A 23,396-nucleotide genomic window follows, 5' to 3' on the forward strand; every position below is an offset into this window, starting at 1 on the left:
CAAAGCCTCCCCAAGCCTGCTGCTTCCAGTCCAAACTTCTTTGCTCGGCATACAAGGCCCTCGTGATCTGCCTCCTGCCCACTTTCCAGCCTCATCTCCTTTGAAAGGATCCCCTTTCAATCACCAAGCTCTAGCCACGAACTCGGGATGATGCTGCTGTGCAGATACCTTCGGACTTTCCTCTGGCTTTTTTTCTGATTATGATCCCCTTTTGCTTTCCCCTCCTCCCATCCACCTGGTAAACTACAATTCACGCTTTAGACTTTCAGGCCCAGCTTGGGCACCTCCCACATACGGGCGGGTGCTCCTTTCTTGTTCCCCTCGCTACATCTTGTATATACCTCCATTCCAGTGCCTATCACATGGCATGGCCTTTATTTACTCTATATCTCCCCTACTGGACTGTGAGATTTTTAACAATGGGGAGCATTTCTTATTTATATAGCAGTTTTGGGAACTGAGCATAGTGACCAGCTTTCCATAAATGTTTGTTGACTGAAAACTGAACGAAGAGCTGTGCATGATAATCAATCAAAACCTAAGCCAAGCAGTAGTATTAGCTTCTAGAAGCAGGGCAGGGGCCTACTAGCAATCTAATGAAGGCAGAAGACCCCAGCAGTAAGGCACTTTAGATGGTCATCACAGGGTGAAAGGAAGAGTGAGGGATAGAGGGTGCGATGGAGGAATGTCTTATTAACAGAGAATGTAGGCAGTTAATTTTCAGCCTTTTCAACATTTAGTTTTCCATATGGAAAGGTGTTGTTCTGAGAATGAACCTTAGTACGAACTGTAGAGAGGTCTACCTTTTAAGAACCTAGTTTCTCAAATAGGGAGAGTCTGTGCTATCTGCTTCAAGGCAGCATGGCAGGTTATAGAGGGCTCCTCTTTGCTCTGCTAAAGATTAATGGGATGAAACACTTTTGGGGGAACATCTGGAAGCTATTCAGCTCCTATTGAAATCTGTGTCAAATCCAGACTGGGACTTTGGACTAAATGCAGTGCCAAGGAGAAAAAAGTTGAACAGGCAGAATGCTGCACCTGTCTGGAGGAGGCCATTAAAGAGGCACTAGGAACTAGAGGCACTAGGAACTAGAAGCACTGGAGAGATAATGTTCTGATCTGTCCCCAAGGAACTTTTCTTCTCCCTTTGATGGGCACCTGGGGCACCACCTCTGGAGCCATCAGCTGTGTCTGTGGGGCACTTGAGGACAGCAGGACTGTCATAGGCCCTGTCACCTTTGAAATAAAGGCAGTCTCAGGATTTGGAACAATCTAAGCAAGCAGGAAGCCTGGCCTGGGGGGTGGGAAAAGGTTAGTGGATATGTGGATGGGCTATTAGCCCATTCAGGTCATTTGCTCAGCCTCCTGTCTGGTTAAAAATTGGGATCTCTCTAGAAGCTGTGAGATTGATGGTTGATATAGCATAGAATCAGCTTCACATTTTCCTATGAGCCAGAGACAGCCTTTCAATTACGTTTTTTATCTCAAAGGTCTCCCCTCGATTTCTAATCTGTGACCCAGGTCTCCAGGCTGCTGCACTGCTTATGTCTGAGGCTTGCCCTCCAGTGCTGACGTCATAATAGCTGAGCCGTGCGGGCAGAAGTGCACGGTGCTGATTCATCCCCGGTGATGTGAGGATTAACGCCTTGTCTAACACAGAGCTATTATGTGAACTGTTTTTACACAAAAGAACTGCAACAAAAACGATTTGCCAGTCAGAGGACTAGAAATATGCAGTGCTAGGTAACTGGAGTCGGGATGCAGAGACGTAAAGTGGTAACCACATGCATGCACGCTGACACCCTCTGAAGCACTGACAGACCCACTCTATCAACACCAAGAATGAGGAATAACAAGACTTGTCACGGGCAGAGAGGACCCATCCCTGCTGTATAAATGCATTACACACAGCACCAGTCTCTGGGGATTTTAATCAATCTCCTTTCTCTGTCAAATAAATGTCACTTTAGACTTTAGCCTTAGCATCCTTTGGAAGATTCTGCTCCCCTACATATATTTGCAACTAGCTTCTAGGAATGTGAGTGGAAGCCACACACAAGCAAAAGAGCCATGGGAACCTCCTTTCTGTGCAAATGATTGCAACACAAGAAATACCTCAGAGTGTGAAGGAGTCAGTGAAGAGAGTATGCTGTGAATAAGGGACAGCATTCACCAGAGAGTGAGAAGCAGCTGGAAGGATGCTGATAATATTTATCACGTGAGGTAACTGCCACTACCTGTAGCATCTCTTGGGTGGTGTCTCAGGTAGTGACTTTGATTATTTGGGCTCGTGGCCCCAGAATCTCTTTCAAGCAGCTCAAGGTGAAATTTATCCAAACCAACTCAGTGCAGCCTGATTTGGGCTTTAAATTATAAATGTTCTCTCTTTTCATCTGAAATCAAGTTGTTGTTGTTGTTGTTGTTTTCTCCCCAAATGACTTTCCATCTTTTCTAAAAAAATAATGGTACCTTCTATAAACCTCCTGGCATATGATTTCTCTCTCTCTTTCTTTTTTTTTTTCCTCTGTACTTTACTATTTCACACACAATTTTAGCCTAAATAACTAAAGTTTTGTACTTCAGTCTTGTACCTCCTGTAAAAGGATACTAGAAATTTTGTCCAAAAAATGAAAGCTCTGATCTAGAAGTTGAAATTAAAAACTATTGGGCCTAGGGATGGGTGTATAACTGAAGAATAAATAATTGCCCATTGATTGACAGTGGAGCAAAAGCCCAACTGTGGCTGGTATCTGACTGAAGAATGTAAGCTGTAGTTTAGAAGAGCAGTGACTTTTGCAAACAGCAGCCGTGGCTGAGTCAAAGGAAGTCTTCATATAAGTCCAGTGGCTTGGGCTGCTGGTCTTTTCAGCCCCCTCATGATGGCAACTACTACAACCACCAACAGCATTGACTCCAAACACAAAAGAAGATAATACACACTGAAGAAGCACTGGAAACCACAACAATGTCAACTGGAGAACATGCCAATAAAGACCCAAATTTCCCAAATCTGGTGCTTTTTTGAAAAAGAAAAAAACCACTTTTACTTACATAAAGAGAAGGGGCAGGCCACAGAATGACGGTCAAGGAACTGAAAATCAAAGACAAAACAAGGAATTAAAAATAAACCCAGTGATACTGTGGAGAGAAGGAAAGCAAATCTAAGTTTAGACAGGACTAATTGCTCCTAAAGCATGAGCAGTAAGAACCCATTTTGTCACCTGGAGCCCAAGAAAGAGGAGATTCAGCCTCGTAAAATTTCCAAAGGTGTGACCTGCTGCTATCTGACCAATACAGAAGGAATGCCAACCCCTTTCTTTGTCAGCTTCATTCTGATCAAAATCATATGAGCATTACCTAGAGCTGTGCTGTTCAATACAGTAGCCACTAGCCACATCTACCTATTTAAATTTAAAATATTTAAAATTTTAGTTCCTCAGTCTACTAGTCACATTCCCAGCGCTCCACAGCCACCTGTGGCTAGTGGCTGCCTTACAGATAGAACGTTTCTATCGCTGCATAAATATCTATTGGGCAGTACTGATGAGAATAGATAAAAGTTTTACTATGTAGTGCATGACAGATCTTAGCTAATTTTGACGAAGATGAGTGAAACTGATAAACTTTGCTTCTTTTAAGGGTAGATTTAGTATGTTTAATGCCCAGAAGATACTCTGGGCAAATTCAAAGCCTCCATGTATTGTCAATTTTTAGCTGAGGACTGCTACTGCCTTGTGTACCCTGTCTCACCAGCCTAAGAGTGTCCCCTCTGACAAAATGATTTTAAACGAAAGCATTTGTCCCCCAAAATGCATTTCTAATAATGAAAACTTCAGGTTTGGGGGGAGTTGACCTTAACAGTTTCTCATTCTATATTTCAAGTCTGATACTTCTCCTTTGTAATCTTCAACACACAAGCCAAATAAGCGATTATGGGACTGGCCTGTTTGCCACTGTTTTGATAGCTTTTCTTACAGAAGAATAAAACTGAAGTAACAGAAGATCCAAGAGAAATTAATAAACCAAACAAGGATGCTGAGAAGACAAAGCAGGTCTCCCTACCCGACCCAACTCAAATATGTCAAGGACTTAACATACACTGATTGAATTCTTGTCTCTCTGACACCATGATTTTAGCCACTTCACATATGGCCTTCAGAAATATGAAAAACAAACTGTATTAAAAGAGATCAAGTACAAGGACCTGACTAAAGCATAGAATAAGGCTAAAGTAGAAAACTGGCAATTAGAGACTTCACTTCTCAGCAAGTTTTCTGGGAAAATGCACCATCATAGAGGTTCCTCCAAAGAAAAAGTTTTTCCTTTTATGGACAAGGTGAAACTCTGTTCCATGAACATGCAGGAGTGAGGTATGTTGTTCCCCTCTTTGGACAAGAAGAGTTAAGATGAAAATCTGCAGCCTGGACCGTAATGTATGCCAACACAAGAGAGGCTGGCCGTCTCCAATGTTTTTAAATTGTTTCACAAAATTGATGAGCTTAATGAAAATTTTAAGCAAGATAATTAACTTATGTATGATTCATTGAAAGTACACACAAACTTGAAATACGTACATATATATATATAGACCAACTAGCCTCAACGACTTTAAAGCTCTAAGTTTTCCTACATTCTAGTCCCTTCCACAAGCTAGGATCCTAGACCACTTCACTGATGCATCTTTTAAAAGCTTTTCCCTTCCTTCCTTTCTTCTTTTCTTCCTTCCTTCCTTCCCTCTCTCCTCCCTTTTTTCCCTACCTCCTCCAACCTTTTTGAGTTTTCTTTCTTTCCCAACCCTTGAGAAAATGGAGAAAAATATGATTAGTGGTTATCTATGCAATATGCTCACTTATTTTTCTGTTGCATGTTATAAACCCAGTAAGTCTCAATAATAATTATGCTCTTTTTGAACTATACTTAGTATTTATGCTCTTATATCTAAGAGCATAACTTTCCTTTCTAGGAAAGGAGTATTTATTCATAAAAGTTAATCAGTCAAAATTAAATTTTTGATGTGATCAAAAGAGATCGATGTAAACTGTATCCAGATTGATTAATATATCCAAGGTCTGGAATGAAAAGCTATCTTTCCTGGATGTCAAATGACACACAGGCTGTCAATGACAGGAATCCAAGATGGAGAGAAAAATCACAGTGTGTATGTCGCAGTCTAAGACAAATTAAAGCCAAGTTAAATTGAAGATTTTATTGGATATAATTGTTGTCTTTATGTATTAATGAAAAACAATACTATCTATCCCAAATTTAATACTAAGGCTAAAAATTTAATCTCAGAGTTCTTATACAATTTATAAACATTCATAAATGTCAAAAGGCCCCGTTTCTTGATTGAATTACAATCTGCTATGCAATTTTGAAAATATGTATTAATCTACATGGGTTTATTTTTGTTCAGTTCAAATTGTTATTTTATTGATATGTGCCCTTTCTGCCTAAGTGATATTCACCTTGTATGTCTATAAATTGTTTTCATCTGAAATGCAAAGAATTATCTATAATAGTTTTGCATAAGGTTAAAAACATTTTCATTAAGCATGCTGGGTTCAAAGCACAAATATCTAGCCAAGAATATAGAACTATAAAGCCCAAAATGAATCAAGACCTTAAAACCTGGTAGGGGAGGCAAGAGTAGAGAGGGGGAGAAGGGGTGATTTGTAGTGAAGTCTTGTTTTAGTTTTGTGATTTCTGAGTAGAAATTATTATATAGTATCAATCTCCAAGGAACTAAAAGTATTATTAACTGTAACTTAAAGATTAGTCCATTCTGATTTCCATTTATGTTCTACAGCAATGGTTCCCAACATTTGAGGTGATACAGATCCCTATGAGAATTTCTCTTCCCAGAAACTCTTCAAAAACACCAAGTTTCAAGCATCTCCCAAACTCCATGAAGGTCTTCCAAGAATTCCAGGTTAGTAACCCTTGGTCTAAGGGGAGAGGGGAGAAAATGCTCTTTCAGTCCCCCTACTCATCACCTCTAGGATGTTTTAACAAGTTGCTATAGAGTTAAAGCCAGGAGTAAATGAAATGTATAGAAAATGGATCTCTGCATGGGTGAGTGTGTGTCCCTAGAGACACACAGACTCCTTTACAGGACTTCCAGACTATGACTTTCCTACTCCCTTATAAATTCTTTTTTAAAAAGTCTATAGAGCCTTAGGAACAATGAGGTAGAGGAATAGTGAGCAGAGAAATGATAATGAGTTACTATTCACTGAGTACTTTCTGTGATTCCAGGCATCTTAAGTAAATGTTTCTTAAATTTGAATATGGGTATACCCAGGGAGGTGGAGCAGTGTGACAAGAGTGTGCAAAGCCACAAAATAAATAATAAAGACACGGCTGTCTCTTTAGAGGGTCAGTTGTCTTTGTGACCAAGTAATTTAAACTCTTATTTGTATATGTACTCATTTATCCAATAACTATTTCTTGGACGTTATAGAAAAAAAGAACAGATCCTGTTCTCGTCCTCATGGAACTTCCAGTTTAGTGAAACAAACAAGGATAAATTGAGGGGTAGAATGCAAAATGTGCACGTATTTTTTAGGGTGAAACCTGAGACCTCACTGAAAAGCCTCATTTGCAGCAGACTGTTTCAGGTGATGTCCAGGCACCCTGAATATTGGATGCTCACCTTAGCTTGATGATCACCTCCCTGGAAAAGTTTGAAAAGCAGCATTAACAGTATATCATTTAATCCTGACTACAAGAGTAAATACTATTACTTCCACTTTACCAGAGGAAAAAGGGAGATTTGAGAAATTAGGAAACTTACCCTAAATCAGACAGCTGCTGGGATCTGAATAAGTCTGTACCATTCTGAGGTCTGCATATTTATAACCCTTAAGTTCCAGTACTTCTAGGTGTTTCCCACTTTATGTTTGCCCTTGAAGTCTGGCCTCATTAAGAATTTTGTAGGCTAGTTTAAGTGTCTCCTTTGGAAGGAGACAGTTTGGGCTTGATTTGCAGTCTAGATATTTCAGGGTGGTAAGGGAAAGCTACTATTGTACCCATTGTTTGGTGCAGAAGCTGAGACACTTGACAGCTGAGGTACCTGGCTGGGTTAAAAAAGGAGTCTGGGCTGTCAGTCTCTCGTTCCTCTTGACTAACTCCAAGCCTAGGCAATGGTACTGTCCAAGGGCTTTTCCGCACGTGGGATTCACACTGGCTGATAAAGAGTGAGAGAAGATCTGCTAAGGGAAAATAATAGTGCAATAAAAAAATGGAAGGTAAGTAATCATAACTCACTCACAACAACTGGTTACTTTCAGCATTGTGAATAGAAAAGGGAGAGCTTACTCATCACAAATGAATCAGAAAATTAGAATGTGTCACAGCATTGATGACAGAGCTGAGGAATTCAGATGAACTGAAGTTCAACACTTATCCTTCTATCTGAAGAGGGTAAATGATGTGACAACAGGACAGAAAAGACCTCTTAGACATGCCTTTAATCCATCCAATTTTTTTTTCAACTACTTTCTCTAGCAGTTAGGTGGGTTTATATCTTTGTTTTCTATGAGTAGAGATAACATTTTAACATCCTTTTAATGTTCTAGAAGTATTGTGTTAATTAATTCTTATGTGGGAGTCATTCCAAATAGTAGGATGAAGATTTTTACCTTACTGATTTTCCTAATACCTTTCTGGCTTCCAATGTTTTCAAAGGATGAGGCCCTATTGGGTTTTTAGATTCATATGTCTCAGAATATGTGCTAGTTTCATAGGTTCCTGTCAATTGATATTCCATCTTCACTCTGGATGCATGATTTCCTTTATCTGACAGATTCAAGGAATTTTATGCTAGATATAATGACATTTCATGCACCCTGAATTTGGAGGTTTTTAATTCTCTATTTTCTACCTGGCAAAAGATTTATAAGTTAAAGTCAGATGGAAGGCTTATTCAGATGTGCATACAAAACATGCTCAATTTCCCTTTAGGTACTTTGGGGTCTCCTGCAAGTTTCTTGAAGTGTCTTCATTCCTTTGGTCAGCCTTAAGGAGACTGACTATAAATGCCATAAATGGTCATTTATATCTTGGGGTCTGCTTTTCAAGACCATCTTGAGAAGAACAGAAGGGAAATCACAATGATGCCTTACCTTTCCTTAATATGCTATGATAACACAGAATGACGTCTGTCTTCAGAAACCAAGATGATGAAATCATGATCAATAAAAAGAGAGAATTCAAAAACTGAAGTTCAGCAATTAGGTATAGGATTGTTTCTGAGCCTGAGACATTGCTGAGATACAACTTGACACTCTACCCCATCCCATACAAATCCTCTTGAGTCTTCCTGATTCTTACAGGTATAAAGCCTGAGAAATAAGAATGAAGTAAAAGCAGTAAGGCTGGGAGGGGTGGCAGGGTAGGGTGGGAGGTAGTTAGTATCAGGAACTGAATTTGTTTAATATATTTAGGATGATTTCTTACAGCTCCTAAAACAGACTTAATTCGATGGCAGGATGACATTCAGGAGCTCTTTACAATCTTATTCCGAACAACTTTCCTTCCTTTCAAATTCCTAAAGTTATAGCTTTACATGTTCCAAATGGATTGGTGTACAAGACCTTTTATTATAGTACATTAATATCTTTTAGGGGATGCTGAAAAGTTCTGGTATTGTTATCATGTGGTCCAATCAGGTAGAAACACTTGGTCATAATGCTGCTCACAGCTTACTATTAATGACATTTGGTACAAAAAAAAGTTGTGCCTATTATAGGACAAAGTCATCCCAAGACTCCTTGGTATATAAACACAGAAAGTAACATGTTAGTGGTACAGAGGGCTTTGGAATAAATATGGGCACAGCAGGAGGAAGAAACATCCAGATCAGTGTGAACAGAAGGCTGTCTTTACTCAAATGGTTCCCTTGAATTTTTTTTAATACAAAGGGAAAAATTATAACACAAAATTTATATCAAAAGATAAAAATTAAGCAGGTACTTTCACCCAATGGTCTGTTAGATACTAAACCAAGAGCACAATGTGGGCACAGCCTGTGTTTTAAAGACTTGATAAAAGCTTTCCATAATACAGATTGGAAAACGTTACTTTTGTCCTTGTCACCACCAACTATTTGCTTAAGAGCAATCCAAGATCTTTCACGATCTGGCCCCAATCCACCTCTCTTGTTTTTTCTCCACCACTGCTTCCTTACGTACTGTAACAGGCTATTTGCTCTCCCTGAACACGTTCAGGTCACCTCTGTCCCTGAGCCTTTGCTAACAGTTCACACTAGAATCTCCCAAGCCTAGAACAGTGTCCTAAACACAGCATGACACTCCAACGTTTGTTGAATAAATGCTGTCCATCTATTTTAGGAGACAAAGATGATAGAAAAAAGTTGTTAAATCAGTAAACAAATAGCACCAGAGAGAGGGCAAGGAAAAGTTAATTTTAGTGCATTTTAGAGTGGGGGGCAAAGTGAGCCTTTAAGATTAAGAAAACTGATGCTCTTTATTCCTGGGTCTAGCCAATGCTATGAGTCAGTTACTTTTTTGGGAACAAGTTTCAACCTCAAGGTTAAATGAACACAAATGCTCTGTCCATCAGCATATAATGAAAAAGCTGTGGCTATTTCCACATCAGCACAGTGAAATTAAAATATGCAGTGCCTTACTCAGGGGCATCATGTATGACAGAACTTTTTAAAATAGTCCCCTTTGCCACTCTTGTACAGAAAGAGCTATAGAGATAAAAGTAAATGTTTAAAAAACTGGAATAATTTCGCTTAAGAAAGAAAGTGCTGAGGTGTATCTTCATAGTTTTCTGACTATAAGAGGAGTTGTTATAAAGAGAATAATGATAGGTATTTTTGTCCTAGGGTGAAATGATATTAAACTGTGCGATGAAGAATTTAAGTTAAGACTTAAGGATGAACATCTTAAATGTACAAGTGGTAAATAATCAAATAGATTGCTAAGAGCTGTTATGAAATTTCTATCTTCACGGTTATTTAAAAGTAGGAAAGATCCTCATCTATTTCGGATGGAATAAATACAGCTCTGCCTCCAGTCAGGAGGGTGAATTCAATACTTCTCTAGTCTTGTTTTGCTCTATATGACTACAAAATCCTATAACATGCTGACTCCCAAAATTGTACAGAATCACAACACAGTTGAGTAAAATACATTTTATGGTTAGAAGAGGATAAGGCAACACAGAAAGTCTGTAAGTTACTAAATTCAAAACAGTGTATATAGTGCTTATGTATTGATTCAATTTGCCAAGTGTATATTAATTATTCAAATAGAATTGAGCAAAAATATACTTGAATCTACTATGGTTTTAACATAATGATTAGCTAGAGTAAAGCATTCTAACAATTAATTCTTTCATGTCCAAGAAATTTAGCTGAAGATTTCATAAACCTGTTATGAATACGCATTTAAATTCAATATTCAATTTTTTTTTTAAGTTAGAAAAAAAGACCAGAAAATAATGTAAGAATTCATTGTTATTATTCCCAGGACATTCTCTGATGTCTGTCTTTAAAGACATCAGGAGAACCAGTGAACAAATACTTTTAAATGGCCAAAAGGGGCTCCATATGACTAAGAATGTAAATCTGATGACAGACTCAGGGAAAGCTCTAACAGGGGCGGCAAGTTACTGGCTTTCTTATCTATTTACCTTGCAGCTTTGGAGCTCAGCAGAAGTGTCCATTACATACAGCACACAGGATTAGATGAACAGTTCCAATGACCTTGTCTGAACCAAATTCATTTAAAGCAGTTTGCCACATTTCTTAAATAGAAGATGAGCCCTTTCTATCTATGGCCCAGATTTGGACTGGATCACTGAACTATTGCCCAACTCTTATAAGCAAAGCAGTAACATGTACCAATCAACAGGCAGCCCATAGCAGAGGCATCAGGAAGGTCAAAATACACACACATAAGAAATTGGCAGTACATTATAGAAGAAAGCTATTTCTAAAGATGGACTTTGGCTACTAAAGCCTTTGAGTGTTATTCAACCTTTGTTAGGAAAAAAAATCAGTCCCCATGTAACTTGTAAAGATCTGGTTAAAAAAAGAGATTGAGACAGAGAAATGTTTTATTTTGCAAACCATTATTTTCATAAGGACACAAATCAGAGATACACTACGCCAATTTCTTCATAGATGACTTTTTATAGGATATTATTCTAGTCTTCACTAATGACTTCTGGAGGTTGGTTATTGCTGTGATCAGGAGCTGGGAGGAGAGAGGTCTAAGACCTTTCAAGAGAAACATTTTGTTCAATATCAGTACAGAAAATAAAGCCAGCATTAAACTGACTTTGACCACCTAACTAGGATAATGGTTGGTACATGTAGCCATTGCTTATGCTGTTTCGAATGTCAAGAATGAATTGAGGACATGGGGAGGGGGAAGGGTAAGCTGGGATGAAGTGAGAGAGTAGCAATGACATATATACACTCCCAAATGTAAAATAGCTAGCTAGTGGGAAGCAGCCACATAGCACAGGGAGATCAGCTTGGTGCTCTGTGACCACCTAGAGGGGTGGGATAGGGAGGGTGGGAGGGAGGGAGATGCAAGAGGGAGGGGATATGGGGATATATGTATACATACAGCTGATTCACTTTGTTATACAGCAGAAACTAACACAACGCTGTAAAGCAATTTTACTCTGATAAAGATGTTTAAAAATAAAAATGAATGAACTGAACAGCAAGGGTGTCAAGCTAACCAGCAACTGGAATTTTGAAAGCCTGTGGTACAATAAGCTGATAATGTTGTTGTTAGAATTCATAAAACTTACTCCTGGCTCCCTCCCTTCATCCCTTCCTATTTCTACATCCACATTCCTATCATCAGGCAGTTGAAGAAAAAGAAACAAATGTGACCTGGACTGCCTCTTTGGGGACACACTCAGTCAGCTCTCCATCCTCCTCAACCCCAACCTGCTCTCAGTTATCTGAAAAGTTAGTAATTTAACTGCGTTTAATACTTCTTCTTAGGGGAACTGTCATTTTCTTATCTGTCTCTACAAGATCCAAATTCAGGTTTTTCCAAGGTCATGAAGGAGGTATTTGGTGATTATGTGTTTGTGTGTGTGGTGATGGTGGTGGAGGTGGATTCTGCTCTGGACTGTACAGATTGTTCAGCTTTACTTTCCAAGGGCGTCACCTGATTCCCCATCTCAAGAAGCAATATTGCCTATAGTTTAACTGCAAATAAAGATACATACATATGCATGCATATACCATATATATGTGTGTGTCTATATATATTTCCTTTTGGAAGTTATAAACATTGTGGGACTTTCTGTCTATACACTCTGTGAAGTGTTCCTACTGACGTCAGAGTAATTTAGGCAGAAACATAAATAGTTTGCTCTGAAACTTTACAAACATGTTCTTTGTTAGTGATTTCCCCCTGGTTAATCTCCATTGGTTCCTGGCTCTTCAGAGCATGTGCTCAAGGAGGTTTTTCACAGTATCTTTCTGCCTCAGACAACCCTGTGGGTGAAATTTACTTATAAATACCTGAATTCTTGTGTTCACCTATTAATGATCTAGGAATTGAGGATGTTTCCTGTCTGCTCTTTCACCTTCCACTTCATGAAAGGATTAGATTGTAAACAACCTAGAGGAATCCTTCAGGCCAAACCCTGGCTGAGCTGATCTCAGCAGGCAGGGAACCCGTGGCAGCCTGGGAAACACAATTATGAAAATAGAAAGGATTCACCTATATTTTCAGGAAGAAATTATGTTGTTTCCAAGATGAGACCTAGAAAATAAGGCACATTAAAAGAAACTGAGCAAGACATGAATGTAAAGAGTCAGCAGAGGTAAATTTCAGAAAGTGCACAATTTGCCAGAGCTCTCCTGAAGCCGCAGGTTCATTTTCAGGACCAGACAGTGGCCTGCCCAGATATCTCAAGTGAGGCCCACTCATCCCTGACAAAAGGGAGTGAGTATTTCTCACCTCCAAAGGCAATCCATTTGTGCCATGGAGTCTGAAGGTTCATGGCTTTCTTTTATTTTTAGAAGTCTGTACATGTGTGGTTCCTCTGTATGAGTTGGTCCTGAGGAAGTGATTCCATCCACAACTCTACAGAGCAAATTAACCCCATACTGAGCTTTTTTTTTTTTCCCCTCATCTCACACACCTACTCAATGTTTTAAATGACCCAGCAGTAGCATGATCAGATGATTGTTTTTTCTTCTCAGTGAGGAAATCCTCGTGGTGGGAGAGCTGGGACATATCTGCTCTAATTCAAAACAGAAGTGTGGCCCTAAAACATTACCAAATAACATTTTATCAGCAGTGCAGAAATGCTCAAAAATGCTTGAATGAAACCCTTTCATGCTATTCATCCAACTTACTGAAGTTTCTATTTTAAATAACAAATAATACATAGTAAATACTAAGGTAGAGAAGTTTGAGCTATATCCAGAAAATTTTTTAAAATCTCATTTTACTGGAAGAAAGTTAAAGAGACCCACAGCCTCCTTCCTCATCTTTAAAAGCTTCAAGAGAAGGGTCAATGAGAAGAACGACACATCCTTTTTCCATTTCAAGGAATAGGCTCATGTTTTTCCAGATTTATTTTTGCCAAAGTGAATGTCTTGAAAACTCTAAGATGATCGCTGTTTTCTAACTTTTCAAAAAAGAAAAGAAAAAAGTGAACATGATGATGGTGGGTGATTTAATGGAATCAGCTTGTCAACATGATGAAACTGAAAAAGCTTTTACAGAATATGTCCACATGCTAAAATAAAAAATCTTTAACATAATGTATATAGTGTAGCGTGATTTTTGTTATGGCAAAAGAAGGGAATATCATTAATTTAGACAGTAAGTGTAAGGTTCTGCTAAAAACTCCACGGATAAATCATAGAAATACATCTTGGCCAGACAAATGGAGCCAGACAAGTTCTAGTTCTTTCAGAAGCTATCAAAAGAGCCATCAGATTTTAAGTCTGTCATCTCTGGTATGTGATAAGAAAAATTCTGAGCTATTTCCCTCAGTTATACTAGAATACAGCTTCAAAATGTTAACGATTTATACATAAATGGACAAGAAAATGACCTCTCCTGAATGTCCCATTTTAGGCAAACTATCAGACCCCTCTCATTCTCAAAAGTAAGTGTGGCAAATTGGCTCATTTTGGTAGGACTTGGCCATAGAACACGCACGTCTTGTGTGAACTTTCAACCTCTCTTTCTTTTGCAGAGTGATTTATGCACACACTATTTGATGCCCAGGAGTTCTGTAATTCTTAGCACAGTAGTCAGTAAGTACAAGGGAAAACCTATCACATTTAAAATTCATGTTTGAAGTGTCTTAAATCCTATGCTTTTGAACTGAAGGCCTTATGAAAGTTCTAAAACACATTCACTACTTCCCCCTAAGCGTCTTATAGGTGTGGCTGCCAACTGAAAGTGTTAGGTTGGTAAAACTGGTTCAATAGGCAAAAAAGAGGGTCCAAATGAGACAGTGCTTTTATTTACACTGGTTGGAAATTTTATATTTGATTTATAGCCCAAATCAAGCTCTTACATCTGTGCCTCCGGCCTTTGGCTGGAACTGCCTCATCTGGTCATCCTATAGTAGGATTGTTGTTATGGTTTCAAAGACTCCTGCCCATCACTGATGCTAAGGGCTTCTAAAGGACTTACCATGGTCTGCGAGCCCCAATCCCTCACTACCTCTCTAATCTCATTTCTCATCACTTGCCTGCACAATTGGTCCAGCTGCAATAGAATATGGCTACCTAAGTGGAACAAGAACAGGAATGTGAATGAGGATTGAAATGAATAAATTAAAAACAATCAGTGACTCTATGCCCTTGTGAAAATTCAACTCTCTCATTGGAGAGACACCTGTGTTTGTAACTGAGACTAAGAAAGTGTATGAACTTTCCTTGAGAATTGGTTAGATAAGGGAGAACATGCAAAGCATTGCCCAGATGGTGGCATGCATTTATTCATTAATTTAACAGAAGTTTTTTCAGAGTCTACTATTAATTACTCTGCTAATTGGACTCCATTCCTGCTCTCAAGGACCTCTACTCTAATGTACACTTTAGAGAGTTTTTATGTCTCCATTATCACTAACAGGTTACTAGCCCGCTTAGGTAGGTTATCATAAATATAACCACCTACCTATAACACTTCTTGCTCCTTATTCACTCTTTTCAATTGCCCTGTGACACCCATTAAGCCCTCATCAATAATCTGACCCTTTGTGGCCTATATTATCAACTCAGTTAATGTCAACTTAGATAAGAAACCCTTACCCCACCACCAACTACCTTTCCTTTTTCAAACAGTCAAGAAAATATCATAAATATCTTCCCAGAACTATTTGTTTGAAATGGGCCCTTACAATCTTATTTAAAACAGCATTTTTTTCTTTTCTTTTAATTTTCTGAGAAGTATATCTTGAGTTACAGGCAAATTATGAGTCAATGGTCTCCCAGACACAACACTCACTACTCTCTGGGGTAGAACATTTCAGCACCCAGCAGAGAATCCTAATCTTAAATAAGCTCAATTTCAGGAAGGATTTAATGGAGCACATGTCTCTGGTCCCTCTGCTCCTTGTAAGGAGGTACCCCCTCCATTATATTTCCGTCTTTTCTAAACTTAGCTATCTTAGGTCAATTGCAGTGAACATGGTATAAAGAACACTAACTCCCCCTCAACTTGTTAAACTTTTTCTCCCTCAAATGCCTTATAAGCAAAAATACAAGAATTTAATGTATGTACAGAGCAGCAAATGTTCTCTCCCTGTTTCTTTTCAGATATTTTCTTCTTACATAAACGGTGGTGATAGAATTATAAGTGCCACTGCTCTGCCTCCATGTTAATATTCTTATTATCTTGTATAAACAGGAGTGAATGAATATGTACATGACACCAATCAATCCCTTTTTTAAAAATGCAGTTCTCATCTTTTTAAACAGTGGAGGAAGAATTAATGAATTCAACATGTAGTTTACCTGTTTATATTTTGGATGTTAATAAAGTAAAACCAAATTATTCCCTAAGTTCTTTTCAGACTTACATCAGCCATTAACACTCTCCATGCCAGCATGGGCCAGGAGAAAGTGGAACTAATGGCCCTGGGTCCAAGTCCCTGGAGTCAGCTGGCAAGAGGCTTGGAAGGCTGGAGAGGATGTTAAGCTGCTAGGGCAGGAGATTTTGGATTGTTGGGTAGATAGGAGATATTCACTGGCAGTGAAATAAATTCTTTTTGTAGAGCACATTGCTAGGGAGAGGTCATCTGGGGCATTAGGTGACAGGAATATCAAAACCAAACATACAAGTGCTCTGAGGAAACCAGGGAAAAGGGAAATCACTATTTATTTCCATCTCCTCATTGGCTTCCCTTCTTCCCTAGTATGCTTTCTCTTTCCATCACTTCATACTTCGTCTCCCTCCATTCTTCAGGTTTTCCTCTGCCTCTAACAAAGAAGCATTTAGGAACAATTTTAGGGAATAGTGAGACCAAAAAAAAAAAAAAAAAAAATTAGAGAAGACAGGATGATATACTGTACATTTATATATACACAAGAAAATACAACCTATATTTGATTGACCAAGAACTAGAAACTGGGAATTTTGAGATTTAAAAAATTCATGGTATGTCTGGTCATATTAATCTCCAGACCAGCTGGCTTTTAGCATCACTGGAAAGAGCTATAAGAGAATCATGAGCAGGAAAAAAAAAAAGGGGGAAAATGGAATTGTATAAGGATTCATATTTGTAAGGAGAAAGGGAATTTAGAGTCGTCTATTGAAATTCCCCCAAATTATTTTTTGGACTTATATACGACAATACCAAGAGAAGAAGCTTGGGAATTCTGATTGGGTTTGGGGAACTACTAAACCCTGTGTGTTGTCAAGCAAATAAAGGATAACCAGAGCGTGGCACCTCACAGTGGGTAACATGGGTGGCTTCTCTGCCACCCTGACATATGGAGACGGGGCCCACAGGAGCAGAGGTGCCTTATGAATTCTAGAGAGACGCTCAGGTTCATCTGACAATGAAGGGCTAGCTGCACCGTGTCATCTGTGAGGTACCTAAATGTATCCTGAAACCAAGCGTCACCATTTTAGGCCTTGTTGTCTTGAAAACAATTCTAGTACAAAGCTTATGGAAATACTGTATTTGGTCACTGGGTGGGGGAAGATGCTGGGACATATGACAACATTCAACAGCCAAAGACAGGAGGAAGCAAGAAGAAAGAGGAAACCCAGAAAGGGGGAGTGAGTGCCAAAGGAAGGGTGCCAGCTCTGGAGATTCTGTAACCGAATAAACAGAGAATCTTAAAATAAGAGAGATAAAAGAGCATGCTTTGAGGGAAACATCAGCATGCTTTTGGAATCTGAGGCAAGAAGGAAAAATATTTGCCTCTTGTCAATTTTTACCATTGTCCCATGGAAGGTTCCTCTTTCTTCCACTTTTACATACACAGGTATATTCTTTTCCTAAGGATTAGCCTTCTGTGATAATGGTGGTAATGGTGGCAGTCTTAAATTATTGGTAAAGTTGGGAATGAAACTCTGACCTCCAGGCTATGTTTCTGAGTCCAGTCTATGTCCTCCAAAGTGTTCAGTCTACTTTCTGTGATTTCTCTGTGACCAGTGGCAAACAGTATGTGTGGTAGGGGCAGACTTCCTTCTTGGGATATACATGGCTCCAGAAAATAAATGCCTTCTTACCATGACTTTTTGATTTTCTTTTTTTTTTTTCTCTTTTCTCCTAGGCTATTAATCTCCAATTTCTTCTCTACCAGTCTGGGCCCTCATGGTTAACTTTAAAGACATCCACCATTAGTTTCCCTATCTATGGCTCTCAATTGTAGCTCGCTAGTTCTTGAGGCCAGAAGAACCCATTCAAGTATGTTTGCCTTAGCTCCCAGGCTGCTGAGTAATGCTGAGGAAAAATTGAAAACCTGTACAGCCTGGTGTCCTTCCAGAGTCCTGGTTTCCAACTTGAGCTGGGGTTCTGGGACTACTTTACAATTCTTATATCTTTCCCTAGTCAGTTTCCTTTTTTAATCCCCAGTTGCCATTTATCATTGTAATTAACTCCTTGTAACTTACCTCCTACTCTTTATTCTCAGCTACTGTATTAACCTTGCCTCTTTTTTCACAGAGAAGACAGAAACGATCAAATGGCAGTCCCATCACCATGTTACCTCTGTCAGAACCCATTCCTAACATCTGAGAGACTTTTTTCTCTGGCACTAATAATCTCCTCCAGGATCTTACTATATCAGTTACTCCTTTCTTCTGTATTTTCCATTTTCCTACTGCATGCCAACATGCTTCAGTTGCCCACATGTCAAACAAACAATAACAACCATAACAAACTAACAAACAACAAACCATCTTCTGTGGACCCAATTTCTCCCTCCTTTGAAGCACTTTCGAGCTTCCTAAACTCCAATTTATTCCTCAGCACAATAAAATCTGGTTTCTCTACCTGTGTTTCCAATTAAACTGCCAAGGTCTCCAAAAACCTCTGAACTGCTAGTTCCTAAGGTTTATTCTTCAACCTTCTCGTTTTCTTTCTTTCTTTTTAAAGTCAGGTTCATTGATGAATAATTTACATACAATAAAATTCATCCTTTTAGTACCCTTCTACAGTTCAATAGGTTTTGACTTCTGCGTTGGTTCCTTGATGTCTACAAAATAAAATCTGAATGCCTTGAATTCATAGAAAATCTCTTCAAAATCTCTAGCAGTCTTCCCCATGTAACCCATTGTCTGGTCATACACCATTTAACAAAATGTACTCTGTACATTCATGCCTCTGGGACTTTCTTCATGTTTCCTTTCTATAAACACACACGTTTTTGTGTAATATAGTAAACGTTATTAATATCACCACATCGAGTTCCATATAGAATTATAAAACTAGATGCTATTTTGAGAAGTTGATGTTTTCAAAATAGAAAGTAACTTTAAAAATATTACTACCTGAAGATCTCTGCTATTTTAGTGTTATGGGTTGAATCGTGTCCTCCTCAAATTCATATGTTGAAGTCCTAGCCCCTAGTACCACAGAATATGACTGTATTTGAGAATAGGGCCATTGAAGATATGATTAATAAAGATGAGGCAATCCTGGAGTAGGGTGGGCTGCTAATCCAATATGACTGGTATCCTTTTAAAAGGGAAAGTTTGGACACAGACAAGCACATGAGGAGAATGCCATGTGAAAATGAAGGCAGAGATCAGGGTGATGCTTCTATAAGCTAAGGAACACCCAAGATTGCCAGTGAATCATCAGAAGGTAGGAGAGAAGCATGGAACAGATTCTTCTTCAGAGCCCTTGTAAGGAACCAACCCTACTGACACTTTGATCTTCGGTATTTAGCATCTAGAACTGTGAGACAATAATTTCTGTTATTTAAGCCATCCAGTTTTGTGGCACTTTGTTATGGCAGCCCTAGTAAACTAACATATTTAATAAATAAACATCTTTGAGTATGCTGGAATACTAAGTAGCTCATTCACTCATCAAGTCCTTAATTGATACCTACTATGCACTAGACACTGCTCTAGGATACGAGGATGCACGGTATATATGAAAAGCTCAAACAATATTTGTTGAATGAATGAATAAGAACTTCATCATGTTACTGTATTTTTTGAATACTAATAAGCAGTTAATCTATAAATCAACATAGGATTGATTGAATGCCTGCCATTTATTCATTGATCAAATACTTATGGAATATCTACTATGGGTCAAATAACATTCTAGGCACCAAGGATAAAGTTATAGATAGGACAAGTTCTCCACGGTCATGGAACTTAAATTCTAATGGGGGGAACAGATATCAAACATGAAAACAAGTGAAAAAATTATGTAATTTTACTCTGTGCCCCACATTGACAATCACAAGCATTTATTCTGTAAACCCTCTAACTCTTGAACAATGCCCAGTGCAGTACTAATACTTAAAAATATTCCTCAATACCATGCCCTGTTATTTCCCTTACATTCCTGCAATCTACATATAAGCCTGAAATATCCCTAAGGTTAATGACCTTAAGCGGTTCTTTAGACTTTCTGATTTAATAATAGTTTTAGGAGTTTACACATTACTTCAGAGTCTACAAAATAAAGATCAACATGATAAAGTCCAAGAGTGGAGGTAGGGTAATCCACAGGCAGTGCACAGGCTAAAACCGTTTGAGCAGGACATCCGCAAAGCTGGCTTTCTCAGTCAGTCAATGTCATTCAACACATATTCCTTAAGCACCTCCAGTGTGTCAGCCCCTGTGCTGAAGATAGCAGAACTGTGGGCAGAGCAGGCATGGTACTGACCCCCATGGAGTTTACATTCTAAAGGGAAACACCTGAATGGCTAATCTCACAGTCCATTTCTTAATTACGATTGTGATGAGGCTGTGCGAAGAGAGGTAGAAGAACTCCTGGGTTAGGGGACTTGGCTGCGAGAGGTTCGTGAGAAGCTTCCCTGAGGAAGTGGTACCTCAATACTGGCTTTGGGGCTGGGGTATGGGTCTTTGTTTGAGCAGGGATCACAAAGTCTTATGTTTCTCCTTCCTCATTTCCTTTCATCCACGTGCACACATTTCAAATACTTAAAAGTATTCTTCAAATACACGAAGAACACCAAAACTAAACACAAGAGAAGGACTCTCCAGAGGAAAGAGGCCAAAAATAGAAGGGAAAAATACCCCTAATCTCACCATTTGTTTTGAAAACACCCAAAAATGATTAAAACACATTATAAACTAAAACATATGAACTAATCACTTGCCAAGTTTCATTTTTAAATCATAGCCATTTTTGAGGTTCCTAAACTGAAAAAGAGTCTTCAATATGAACTTGTGTTTTTCTTTTCTTGGCCCTCAGTTGGCTTGAAGCATTTGCTGTTAAGCTGTATGGAGGGAAAGGGATCCAGCTGGTCAGGAACACATGGCATACCTCCCTTAGAAGGGAAATGCCATGAGATCAGGCCTTTGTCTATTCGTAGTTATATCTTTAATACACAGAAGAGTGCCTGGAAGATAGTAAGGACTCAGTAAATACCTGCTGAATGGCTAACTGAATGAATATTCTGGGCCTTTGAAGGAATTCTCCAGCTCTCTTTCCTTACCCAAGCTGCATCTTGCTTTAAGCCAGTGGTCCTCGGGCAATTTTTGCTCCCAAAGGGGACATCTGGCAATGTCTAGAGACATTTTTAAGTGTCAAGGCTGGAGAAATTGCTACTGGTATCTAATGGGTAGAGGCCAGAGATGCTGCTAAATATTCTACAATGCACAGGATAGCTCTGCATAACAAAAATGTATCTTTCCCCAAATCTCAACAGGGCCAAGGCTGTAAAACCCTGCCTTAGGCCCTTTTTACTAGTGGGCTGTACTTGGGAGTATGGTCCTCCATATATTGGGGAGAAGTTCAGCCCTACTGTATTTGGGAGTATGGTCCTCCATATATTTGGGAGAAGTTCAGTCCTACTGTATTCGGGAGTATGGCCCTCCATATATTTGAGAGAAGTTCAGTCCTAGAGCAAGCAACAAGATGGATGAAAACTTGTTTCATCCTCATTCCCTTCATGAACTGCCCACCCTGGGACTTTTGACCCCACTGGGTCAATATGTGGTTGCTGGAGAAACCACTTGAAAAAGTCTGTCTCTACAATGGTGGGGAATAATTTTTACAGTGTATTGGTAATTTCCCTGAGCTTACCTAAGAATATAGCCTAATTTAAATAAAATTAGCTTGTTTAGAGTCTAGTCATGTGTCTGTAAGAAAAAGAATGTCCTCCCCTAATTCAACCAGTTTCTCCATGTCTGATCAGGGTGTGCACACCAGTCTAGCTTTATAATAAATAAGATCAACTTCAAGAATCCCCCAAAACCCTGTAATGTGCCTGTAGAGAGACTGGGTCTATAGCATTTCCTCTGCTCCTTTCCTTGCCCTGTGTATTAAAATAGTAGTATCTGATTCCAGTTTCAGTGGGGAAACTTCCATGGTGCCAGAGGAGTACATGCACTGATTTCCTGCCAATGATGGTTGCTCCAGGAATCTTGGTGTGGTGGCATGTGTCCCAGTTACCATAGAGACCGCATACACTAAGAGTGTAACATTATGATTGGTGGGGAAGATACATTTTGCAGAAGCTTTTTGGAGGGAGAAAGAGAAGACAAGAGAAAGAAAGTGAGACTGCCAATAAAGAGGCACAGCAAAGAGAAGTCCCTGACCATCACAGATTCTAGAAATTCGGGACCACAGAGATTACAACTACTAATATAAGACCAACATAATCTTTCCCCCAAAGGCTGCCTCCGTCAGAAAAATTTCAAGTATGAGGAGAAAGAACTGATATAAAATATTCTAAAACAAAAAAAGTAAATAAATGAACCTACCAAGGTCTAGAGGTGACAAAAGTGGTATCGCAAGAAAACATTTTTAAGTGATTCAAGGCAAATGAAAAAAAAGAAATCCAAGAGAAAAATAAAATTGAAAGTTACATTCCTGAGGATGGCTGACTTACAGAGAGGCTGGCTGGCAAGGAGTAACTTAAGTTCTGACTGCCTATGTTTCATGCCCCGAAAGTGGAAAGGAAAAGAATAAAGATGAGTCCCCTCTCATTTTTTAACAAGGGTCTCCTTAAACCTCCCAATGGTTTGACATTATAACAGATGAATACACGCTGGTCACAGGAAATCTGACAAAAACTCTTAGCAAATACATAAATTAGGGGACATTGTTCACAATTCAAATAGACTCATTCCATAGTTTCATAAAATAATGAGAGCTTAAAGTGCACTGACAGTGTGTTCTCATGTACATACTAATTCTCTGCATACAGTTTTGAGGTATAGTGTTTTTACAGAGATCAAGGCATGTCTGAAATGTAAAGGGTCCAAGTGTTGAATTGTAGATGTTTTTAAATAGAAAGGAAGGCTGGAGATAGGATGGGGGTTGGTGTAGGGGACGAGTGGGAATGAATTTAGGAGAAAACCAGTCTAAGGAAATGTCAGATAAATGATTATGTCCAGGTCCTTGACCTCTAGGTCTATGTCTGGTAATGTTTTATTACACATACTTCAGCCTAATATATCCATTGCCCACTGGAAATCCCTGTTTCCAAATTTAAATTATCATCAATATATTAATAATCTCTGAAATCCACATCTCAAGCCATTTGTTCTCAAATCTACATCTTAAGCCATTAATTCTGACCTCTAGCCCTCTATATCAAATGACCTACTTGACAATTCCAACTGGATATCGCAACATGTCCAAAGCTCAATTATCTTCTCCTTTATAGTTTCTCTCCTTCCTATGTTCTCTATGTGAGCAAATAGCATCAATATTCATCCATATGCCCAAGCCCATACCTGGAAATCATCACC

General features: G+C 38.9%; 1 protein-coding gene across 1 annotated transcript in view; it reads right to left on the reverse strand.

Moving 5' to 3' along the window:
* Positions 1–23,396, reverse strand: part of ZBTB20 (zinc finger and BTB domain containing 20) — a 797,288-nt gene that overhangs the window by 163,566 nt on the left and 610,326 nt on the right. Inside the window, exon 7 of the mRNA XM_027105198.1 lies at positions 3,052–3,091. The gene's annotated coding sequence lies outside the window, so the exon portion shown is untranslated. The remainder of the gene's footprint in view (positions 1–3,051; positions 3,092–23,396) is intronic.

Source organism: Aethalodelphis obliquidens, unplaced genomic scaffold, assembly GCF_003676395.1.
Source record: "Aethalodelphis obliquidens isolate GAN/ISIS:26980383/991018 unplaced genomic scaffold, ASM367639v1 scaffold1, whole genome shotgun sequence".
NCBI lineage: Eukaryota > Metazoa > Chordata > Mammalia > Artiodactyla > Delphinidae > Aethalodelphis > Aethalodelphis obliquidens.